Source organism: Cololabis saira, chromosome 20 (assembly GCF_033807715.1).
Source record: "Cololabis saira isolate AMF1-May2022 chromosome 20, fColSai1.1, whole genome shotgun sequence".
Classification (NCBI taxonomy): Eukaryota; Metazoa; Chordata; class Actinopteri; order Beloniformes; family Belonidae; genus Cololabis; species Cololabis saira.
Genome location: NC_084606.1, coordinates 7,418,921 through 7,427,498, shown reverse-complemented (window position 1 = coordinate 7,427,498; position 8,578 = coordinate 7,418,921). Strand labels below are relative to the sequence as shown.

The window sequence follows — 8,578 nt, the reverse complement described above, 5'->3', positions numbered from 1 at the left end:
GCTGAGCAGTTTCAAAGTTGAATATACACATTCACAAAATGTTCATACATTTTATAAGTTCAGAGTTCACATGAGCATATGGGCGGCACACAACAGTTTCAATGAATGCCATTTAATCACAGAAAACTAAAAAATGTGATATTACATGCAAAGGACATTCACCACTTACTTTGCTCCACAGGTACTGGCATGGGATTCAATGTCCTTGATTGGGAAGTATTTGATGCATATTGTGCTTTTTATCCTACATTTCTAAACTTACTTATACCAGTTTTCCTAATAGTTATTAGAGCGAGTGAACTTATTGCTGAGGTCACATTTCTTCATATTTTGGACTTCACGGCATCGCCAGTGAGTGTCGCCAACAGACAAAACTTTACAAATGTGCATATGGCAGAATTGATGGGTGCATGAAGCACCACAACTTTTCACATTCTGAACATCAGACCATGAGCGTAGAAAGTGGTGTACAGACATTTTTTGTAAACTCTTTGTAAACAAGGCCCCTGATGGATCAGTTTTAAATCACAGTCTTGTCTGAGATTAAGACATCATAGAATTTACAAGCCTTTATTTCCTCATTCATACATTAAGCGTTGTAGGCAGGATTTGAACCTGCGCGGGGAATCCCCAATGGATTTCAAGTCCATCGCCTTAACCACTCCCCTTGATGGACTGTCTCAGGGGCTTTAAAACATGGATGAAGCTTCATGAAAACAAGACGGAAGTTATTTGGTTTGGAAGGTGTGTCCGCTATGATCAGATTGGTGTACAAGCTTCGAGGATATCAGAAAAGGCTCTGTGGGGCAATGGTAGCGCGTCTGACTCCAGATCAGAAGGTTATGTGTTCAACTCACATCAGGGTCATAAAGAACTCTCAGTTTTGTTTTATCCATCCTCACGAGTTCAACAACCGGACAAACTTTAGCTGCAACAGAAAACTTTGATATGTACCTGGAATTATGCAAGTCTGCACAATCACCTGCCTTGAAGAAAGGAGGAACAATCTTTAAATATAAGGAATTTCATTTGTTTATCTGATTCTGCAGATTCACACCTTTTAGAGTGGTTGTTGTGGCCGAGTGGTTAAGGCGATGGACTCGAAATCCATTGGGGATTCCCCGCGCAGGTTCAAATCCTGCCAACAACGATTAATATCTGAATGGGGGAAAAAAAGGCTTGTTAAATCTAAGATGTCTGATACGCATACAGACACATAGCCACACGGCTATATTCGCGGTAGCTTAGCTTAGACTGTGATCAGATCTCCAGATTTGGGTCGATTGCTGGTCGGCTCTGTTTCGTAAGTGGTTTTTCTTGCAGATTTCCAGTGCTCGACTTGTTTTCCTTCAACTGTCTGGGTGGTGTCCAGAGGAGTCCAGATGGAAAACTGATTCCTCTGAAACACTGATAAAACCTCACATTACAGACACTTTTCGATTATTGTTCTTATTTACTAGCATCTGAAGCCCGGCTAGCTCAGTCGGTAGAGCATGAGACTCTTAATCTTAGGGTCGTGGGTTCGAGCCCCACGTTGGGTGCTGAAGTCACATTTATGAAGTTTGTTTGAAGTGTAGTGTCCAGGTTGAAGGTGAGCTGTATATAGCTGGATGGATATATATATATATATATATATATATATATGTAAATGCTATACATGGCTGATTTTCCCCTTCAATTCTGTTTATTTTTTGTGCATCTGTCAGATGGTGGCAGCCTCACCTCTTCTTGATTATATATATATAAGCCATATGTATAAGATAAGTCAGTCACACCTTGTTCAAACACTGGATGTTATTAAAAATAAATAAATGAACAAAGCTCCATCTGGACGCCTCCCTAGGGAGGTGTTCCAGGCATGTCCCTCCGTAGGAGACCCCTGGGAAGACCCAGGACATGCTGGAGAGACTATGTCTCTCGGCCGGCCTGGGAACGTCTCGGACTCCCCCCGGAAGAGCTGGAGGAAGTGTCTGGGGTGAAGGAAGTCTGGGCATCTCTGTTGAGGCTGCTGCCCCCGCGACCCGGTTCCGGATAAGCGGCGGAAAATGGATGGATGGATGGATGGATGGATGGATGGATGGATGGATGGATGGATGGATGGATGGATGGACAAAGCTCCAAGTGTAGAACATCTCATATATTTTACATCTATTTTTCTCTGCATAGAAAAAACTGCTGAACACGCACAGATACGTATCCAGTTCTTGACATGTATTCTTTATTGCGGTTCAATTAGTTTTTCATACAACAATAAAATGTTTGGTTTGATCAACAATGGCACTTATGATTGTGTCAGAATAGGAGAAGGCAAATAAATAGATACGTAAATAAATGTACATCATTCCACTGCCTTGGAGAAGATTAATAACACCTGAGACTACCTGGTCCAACGTAGAAACCCCACTAGTCTGGTCCAACCAAGAGTGAATGGTAAGATGAGGACATTTGTCAGCACTGGGGTTTGGTCCTTAAACGCTGCAACAGACCAGCCCCAAGACAGAAAATCTGCATCATCTCTATCAGAAGGTAACGTGCACATTCTGTTTCTGACAGTCATCAGTATGAACGTAATTTCAGATTGGTAACTGCTGATAAAGACTCTGTTTTAATCCCTAAACTGTCTTCATTGAACATCTTACTGGTACTGTCTTTTGTCACTGAGTAAAAAATGTCTTACCACTAAATTGTTGAAGTTGGCCAGATGTATTTGTCCATTAAGGTGGATCGTAGTAACCCACTGAACCCCTTGATGGACTGTCTCAGGGACTTTAAAACATGGATGAAGCTTCATGAAAACAAGACGGAAGTTATTTGGTTTGGAAGGTGTGTCCGCTATGATCAGATTGGTGTACAACCTCAGAGAATATCAGAAAAGGCTCTGTGGCGCAATGGTAGCGCGTCTGACTCCAGATCAGAAGGTTATGTGTTCAACTCACATCAGGGTCATAATCAACTTTCACTTTTGTTTTATCCATCATCACGAGTTCACCAACCGGACAAACTTCAGCTGCAACAGAAAACTTCAATATGTACCTGGAATTATTCAAGTCTGCACAATCACCTGCCTTGAAGACAGGAGGAACAATCTTTAAATAAAAGGAATTGCATTTGTTTATCTGGTTCTGCAGATTTACATATTTTGAAATGGTTGTTGTGGCCGAGTGGTTAAGGCGATGGACTCGAAATCCATTGGGGATTCCCCGTGCAGGTTCAAATCCTGCCAACAACGATTAATGTCTGAATGGGGGAAAAAAGGCTTGTTAAATCTAAGATGTCCGATACACATATACACACTGGCTTGTTCACCTGCATGCTTGCTCTGTAGTTTTTAGGGTTAGTTAGTCGCGGTAGCTTAGCTTAGACTGTGATCAGATCTCCAAATTTGGGTCGATTGCTGCTCGTGTTTTGGTCGGCCCCGTGTCGGTTTTGTGTTTCGTTAGTGGTTTTTCTTGCAGATTTCCAGTGCTTGACTTGTGCCTCCGTGTGCTCTTGCTTCCTGGGTTAGAAGTGGATGTCACCCCCCCCCTCTCCGAAATGGACACCTCCGAAATAACCATTTTGTGAGCATCTACAATTGCGAAAAACTAGAAAATCACAAATCACAAGTTTAGTCACAAGTTTTCCTTCAACTGTCTGGGTGGTGTCCAGAGGAGTCCAGACGGAAAACTGGTTCCTCTGAAACACTGATAAAACCTCACATTACAGACACTTCAGATGAATAGATACATAAATAAATGTACATCATCGCACTGCCTTGGAGAAGATTAAAACCACTTGAGACTACCTGGTCCAACGTAGAAACTCCACTAGTCTGGTCCAAACAAGAGTTAATGGTAAGATGAGGACATTTGTCAGCACTGGGGTTTGGTCCTTAAACGCTGCAACAGACCAGCCCCAAGACAGAAAATCTGCATCATCTCTATCAGAAGGTAAGGTGCACATTCTGTTTCTGACAATCATCAGTATGAACGTTATTTCAGATTGGTAACTGCTGATAAAGACTCTGTTTTAATCCCTAAACTGTCTTTATTGAACACCTTACTGGTGCTGTCTTTTGTCACTGAGTAAAAAATGTCTTACCACTAAATTGTTGAAGTTGTCCAGATGTATTTGTCCATTAAGTTGGATCGTAGTAACCCACTGAACCCCTTGATGGACTGTCTCAGGGACTTTAAAACATGGATGAAGCTTCATGAAAACAAGACGGAAGTTATTTGGTTTGGAAGGTGTGTCCGCTATGATCAGATTGGTGTACAACCTAAGAGGATATCAGAAAAGGCTCTGTGGCGCAATGGTAGCGCGTCTGACTCCAGATCAGAAGGTTGTGTGTTCAACTCACATCAGGGTCATAAAGAACTTTCACTTTTGTTTTATCCATCCTCACGAGTTCACCAACCAGACAAACTTTAGCTGCAACAGAAAACTTCGATATGTACCTGGAATTATTCAAGTCTGCACAAGGGAGGTGTTCCAGGCATGTCCCACCGACAGACAAAAACCTCAGACAAAACTATGATTTAAAACTCATCCATCAGGAGCCTCGTTTACAAAAAGTGCAGTGCACAAAAAATGTCCGTACACCACTTTCTAAGCAGGCTGGTCTCCTTGTGCTTACATGATGAAGAATACAAACTATTACACATATCAGAGAGTTGGTTCCTCCCAGTCACACCTTTACAGGTCTCACTGTTATTGTCCACATTTGCACATAAGTCCCCCAGCTGAGTCAAAATACATACCTGGCCTGAGGCACCTCCTCCCACGTGGAGGGATGCAGTATTAAACTCAAAACCCCATACAGGCGTTTGAATAACATACTTGATTTTCAAGTCCTTGTCACAAGATATGGTATCGATAGGAATTCTCTTTTCTTTTATTTCAGACTGAGAGCTGCTTGTAGAACCTATAGAGTTCCCTGCGGTACAGAAGTAAAAATCATTCATTTTTTTGTTGGTTCCATGGAACTACTATAAGAATTGTACCATATTTATATGACCTGCTGAAATCCCAGAAATATTCTAACTCGGTTGCATAACGGCCTGAAATAGGGATATAACAGAACTGGGGCTGGAATTGGACTAGGAAGCTATTTGGGATAATGTGGCTTGTACGTCGAAAAATCCCAATCATCAGTATATACATTTCTAGTTTTGTCACAGAGCCTATGAAACACCCAGATTCAGACATCGAATGGGATTAGCACCAGACCCATATTGCACAATTTGTGCCCCGGAAACAGTGGGCTCATTTATACATATAGTATGGGAATGCCCAGGAATTGCTGAGTTTTGCGGAAAGGTTATAAAGATTATAATTATATAACAAAAATAGTATATGGACACATTAAAAAAGCCTTTCTAGCAGCTGATCAAACATCGAAGGTCCTGCTTCAACCATGATTGTTTTGGACAATCAGTGATGAAGGCAGAAGTCCAAAAAAGGAACATCACTGGGGTTCATATCAGAGAGTTGGTTCCTCCCAGTCACACCCTTACAGGTCTCACTGTCATTGTCCACGTTTGCACATAAGTCCCCCAGCACAACAAGGGAGTCCCTAAAAGGGCCAGTCTCAAGCCACCATTCCAAAGACTCCAAAAGGGTGTCATTTCTGTTTTACTCAGTAAACCATAATTAACTCTGACCCAAATAACTTACACCATTTTTCCAGTAACAAAACCGGTCCTTAAACCCATTCACAGTGCATACCTGGCCTGCAGCACCTCCTCCCACATGGAAGAATGCAGCATCAACAAGGATATAACTTAAAACAGTACATAGACATATTAAAAAAGCCTTTCTAGCAGCTGATCAAACAGGGAAGGTCCTGCTTCGACACGGTCCAGTCGGTGTGTCCTGTAGATCACAGCCTTAAATAATGTGGTGGTTTTGCATAATGACCCACTCTCAAGTATGTCCTAAATAACTTGCACAACATTTCAGAAATTCTCAATGGATGACAGTTTTTCAGGAACCAGAAACTGGTTTTCAGCAGCTGACCTCTAAACTCTGAACATGAACTTTAAACCTTATATTCTGAACAATAACACAAATAATTCAAAAGAATTTCTTCCTGATGAAGTCATGAAGTCAAGCTATAACATTCTTGAAAAAAGAGACCTTTGCTTCCACGTAGCTGACGTGTCTGAAAACATTTAAATCAGGAATCAAGCTTTTCTCACCCTAAGAAACATGTTAAATTAACAAACTACACTTTTATACAGATATTCCCACCAGTTTGATCACCTTCTGTCCTTCAGATTGTATAACAAGATGCCAGAGGCAAATTCATCACAGCAGAGGGAGGTTCCCACCAGGCAACACCACAGTGCACTCAACCTCCTCGTCACTTCTTTAGTGCGTTGACAGGAGCGCTGAACCACATAAAAACAGACAGGCAGAGACGGAGAGGCAGAGCGGCCTCCTCCATCAAGACACCAGCGGGAACATCTCTCCAACAGCTGCACGATCGTCATCTTCTTCATCAGAGCTTTAGAAGGTGGGTCCAGAAGTCGGCTTCAACAAGTTAGTGGGTTAGACTTCTTTAACATCAGCTCACTTGACCAGGAAATAGTTTTCTAACCAGGATCAGAGTGTATACAGGTTAAATATGTCCCACAGGTCTCATTTTTGGCCAATGTGGTTTTTATGAAGAGCTGCCATTCACTGATGTTGGTGTTCCTATTCCCTGTAAAAACAAGAGGTTCACCTCTATCTGCAACACAGGTTTGTTTCACACCAACATTAATGTGTTTTACAGTGTTTCTGAGTTCAGAAAGTCAGGTCTTCACTGCTCTAACTGTCGTCTGTCTACAAATGATTTGCCAAAAGCAGTTTAAGATGTCGGAGTGTGACGTTCAGATCAGATCTGCGCAGCTGCAATTGATCGTGTTTCTTCTGGCTACTGAACAATTCAGTATCTGACTATCAATGAGCTTCACTCTCCATCTGACAGAAACATGCAGTGAGTTTATTTTTTTCTTCCAACAGCTCTTTGTCGGCTGATCCGCCCCCTCCAACATGCTCCTTCCCCTGTTCTACCTGAGCTCGCTCCTGGCCCTGAGTAAGTCAGACACTCGCCTACTGCTGGAGACAGAAATATCCAACACTTCCCTTCAGTAAAAGTCCTACAAGTCCTCCGTTAAAGCAACTATTCTTACATTGAGAAAGTTAACTTCTGCTAAAGTTTGTCAGCATCCCAGAGTAAATGTAGCTACTTCATATATTATCTATCACCAGTCCAGCGTTCTTAAAAGAGCTGGATGTGACTGTTGCAGCCAGAAGGTTTCTGATGTAGATGCATCAAACCTCTGGAGCCACTATGGGGCGATACAGATACAAGACTGTAGCCAACTCGTGCTACCCGGGGTCAACAGGAAAGAGGACACGGGGTTTCGTGGAGAAATTCTTTGGCTGAATTCCAATCTCCACCCTAAACCCTCAAGCCCTGAACGCTCACATACTTTAGTGACATCAGCTGTACGTGATTAAGTGTGAGAGGGTGTGAGGGCTCCAAATGGTAGAAATAGGAATGGGACAGCACTTAGCAGAAACCGGAAACACGTCAGATCAAAATGTTTTTTTTTTTTTTTATAAACTTTAACATTTCAATTTACAAAATTCCTAGTCAGATCAAAATGCTACGTACCGGTATTATACGTTTGGGAATGATCATCCTACGGATGTTTGAAAACAAAGTGGTAGCCTATATAAAGGAGCATAAAATTAAACAAAGAACACAATTTAAACATGCACACAGTACAATATGTATTTCCTTGTTAACATTGTCTTTCTTTCAATCTACCCATACCAGCGCATCTAGTATGCTCATTCACCGAGTAATTTCATTTTTGTAAGAGCGTGTAAACTGATGGTATCCTGAGTTAAATATTCCATCTGTGTTATGACCAACTAATATTACTTTCCATTTTTCAGCATGTCATTTCATTTTTGTAAGAGAGCGTATACATTGATGATAACCTGAGCTAAATATTTCAGTTATGTTATCACTATTTACTGCAACGTTTTTGTTCAACTTGCTGAAATTGTTTAAATTTTGTGGTCATAAATAAATGAATAACCAAATTACTGCCTGACTTGTTTGTGTTGGATCTAAAACTATCTATTTACATGTATGCATTTCTGTTAACATAGGGAATCTTAATTCAAACACTGTACTCAGATTAAAGAAAAGCAAGTCTTGTTTATTCAACACCAGGTCAACTGGGGATTTGTCTAATATAAAATGAAAACAAAAGAAATTGAACCTCAAATTATGAATAAAAAATGACGAAGAAAACTACATTTTGTCCTCCATCTTCCCAAAAATGTCAATTAATTTAGATAACTGGTCATCCCTCTTCCTTTTCCTCTCCTCCTCCTTTTCATCCAGCTCCCTCAGCCTCTTTTCTTGTCTTTAGTCTTGAAGAAAGTCCAAAACTTCATTTGTCCCTTTTTTGGTTTTCTTCCCTCCGTTTGTTGGTCGCTCCCTGTTTGTAAAGGAAATAATAAGGCCGTTGAAAAATCATCACGGGACAACAGTTTCTGAATTTAAATCACCAGTGGGCTATGTATTTATACT

At 41.2% G+C, this 8,578-nt stretch overlaps 6 non-coding genes across 6 annotated transcripts; all 6 read left to right on the top strand.

The window, feature by feature from the left end:
* The first annotated feature begins 795 nt into the window (after positions 1 to 795).
* On the top strand, positions 796 to 867 carry trnaw-cca (transfer RNA tryptophan (anticodon CCA)). Its single transcript has one exon. It is a non-coding gene; the product is annotated as a tRNA-Trp (tRNA).
* A 201-nt stretch (positions 868 to 1,068) lies between these two features.
* On the top strand, positions 1,069 to 1,150 carry trnas-cga (transfer RNA serine (anticodon CGA)). The gene has a single exon. It is a non-coding gene; the product is annotated as a tRNA-Ser (tRNA).
* A 318-nt stretch (positions 1,151 to 1,468) lies between these two features.
* Positions 1,469 to 1,541, top strand: trnak-cuu (transfer RNA lysine (anticodon CUU)). The gene has a single exon. It is a non-coding gene; the product is annotated as a tRNA-Lys (tRNA).
* A 1,333-nt stretch (positions 1,542 to 2,874) lies between these two features.
* trnaw-cca (transfer RNA tryptophan (anticodon CCA)) lies at positions 2,875 to 2,946 on the top strand. Its single transcript has one exon. It is a non-coding gene; the product is annotated as a tRNA-Trp (tRNA).
* A 201-nt stretch (positions 2,947 to 3,147) lies between these two features.
* On the top strand, positions 3,148 to 3,229 carry trnas-cga (transfer RNA serine (anticodon CGA)). Its single transcript has one exon. It is a non-coding gene; the product is annotated as a tRNA-Ser (tRNA).
* A 1,048-nt stretch (positions 3,230 to 4,277) lies between these two features.
* trnaw-cca (transfer RNA tryptophan (anticodon CCA)) lies at positions 4,278 to 4,349 on the top strand. Its single transcript has one exon. It is a non-coding gene; the product is annotated as a tRNA-Trp (tRNA).
* The last annotated feature ends 4,229 nt before the right edge of the window (positions 4,350 to 8,578 follow it).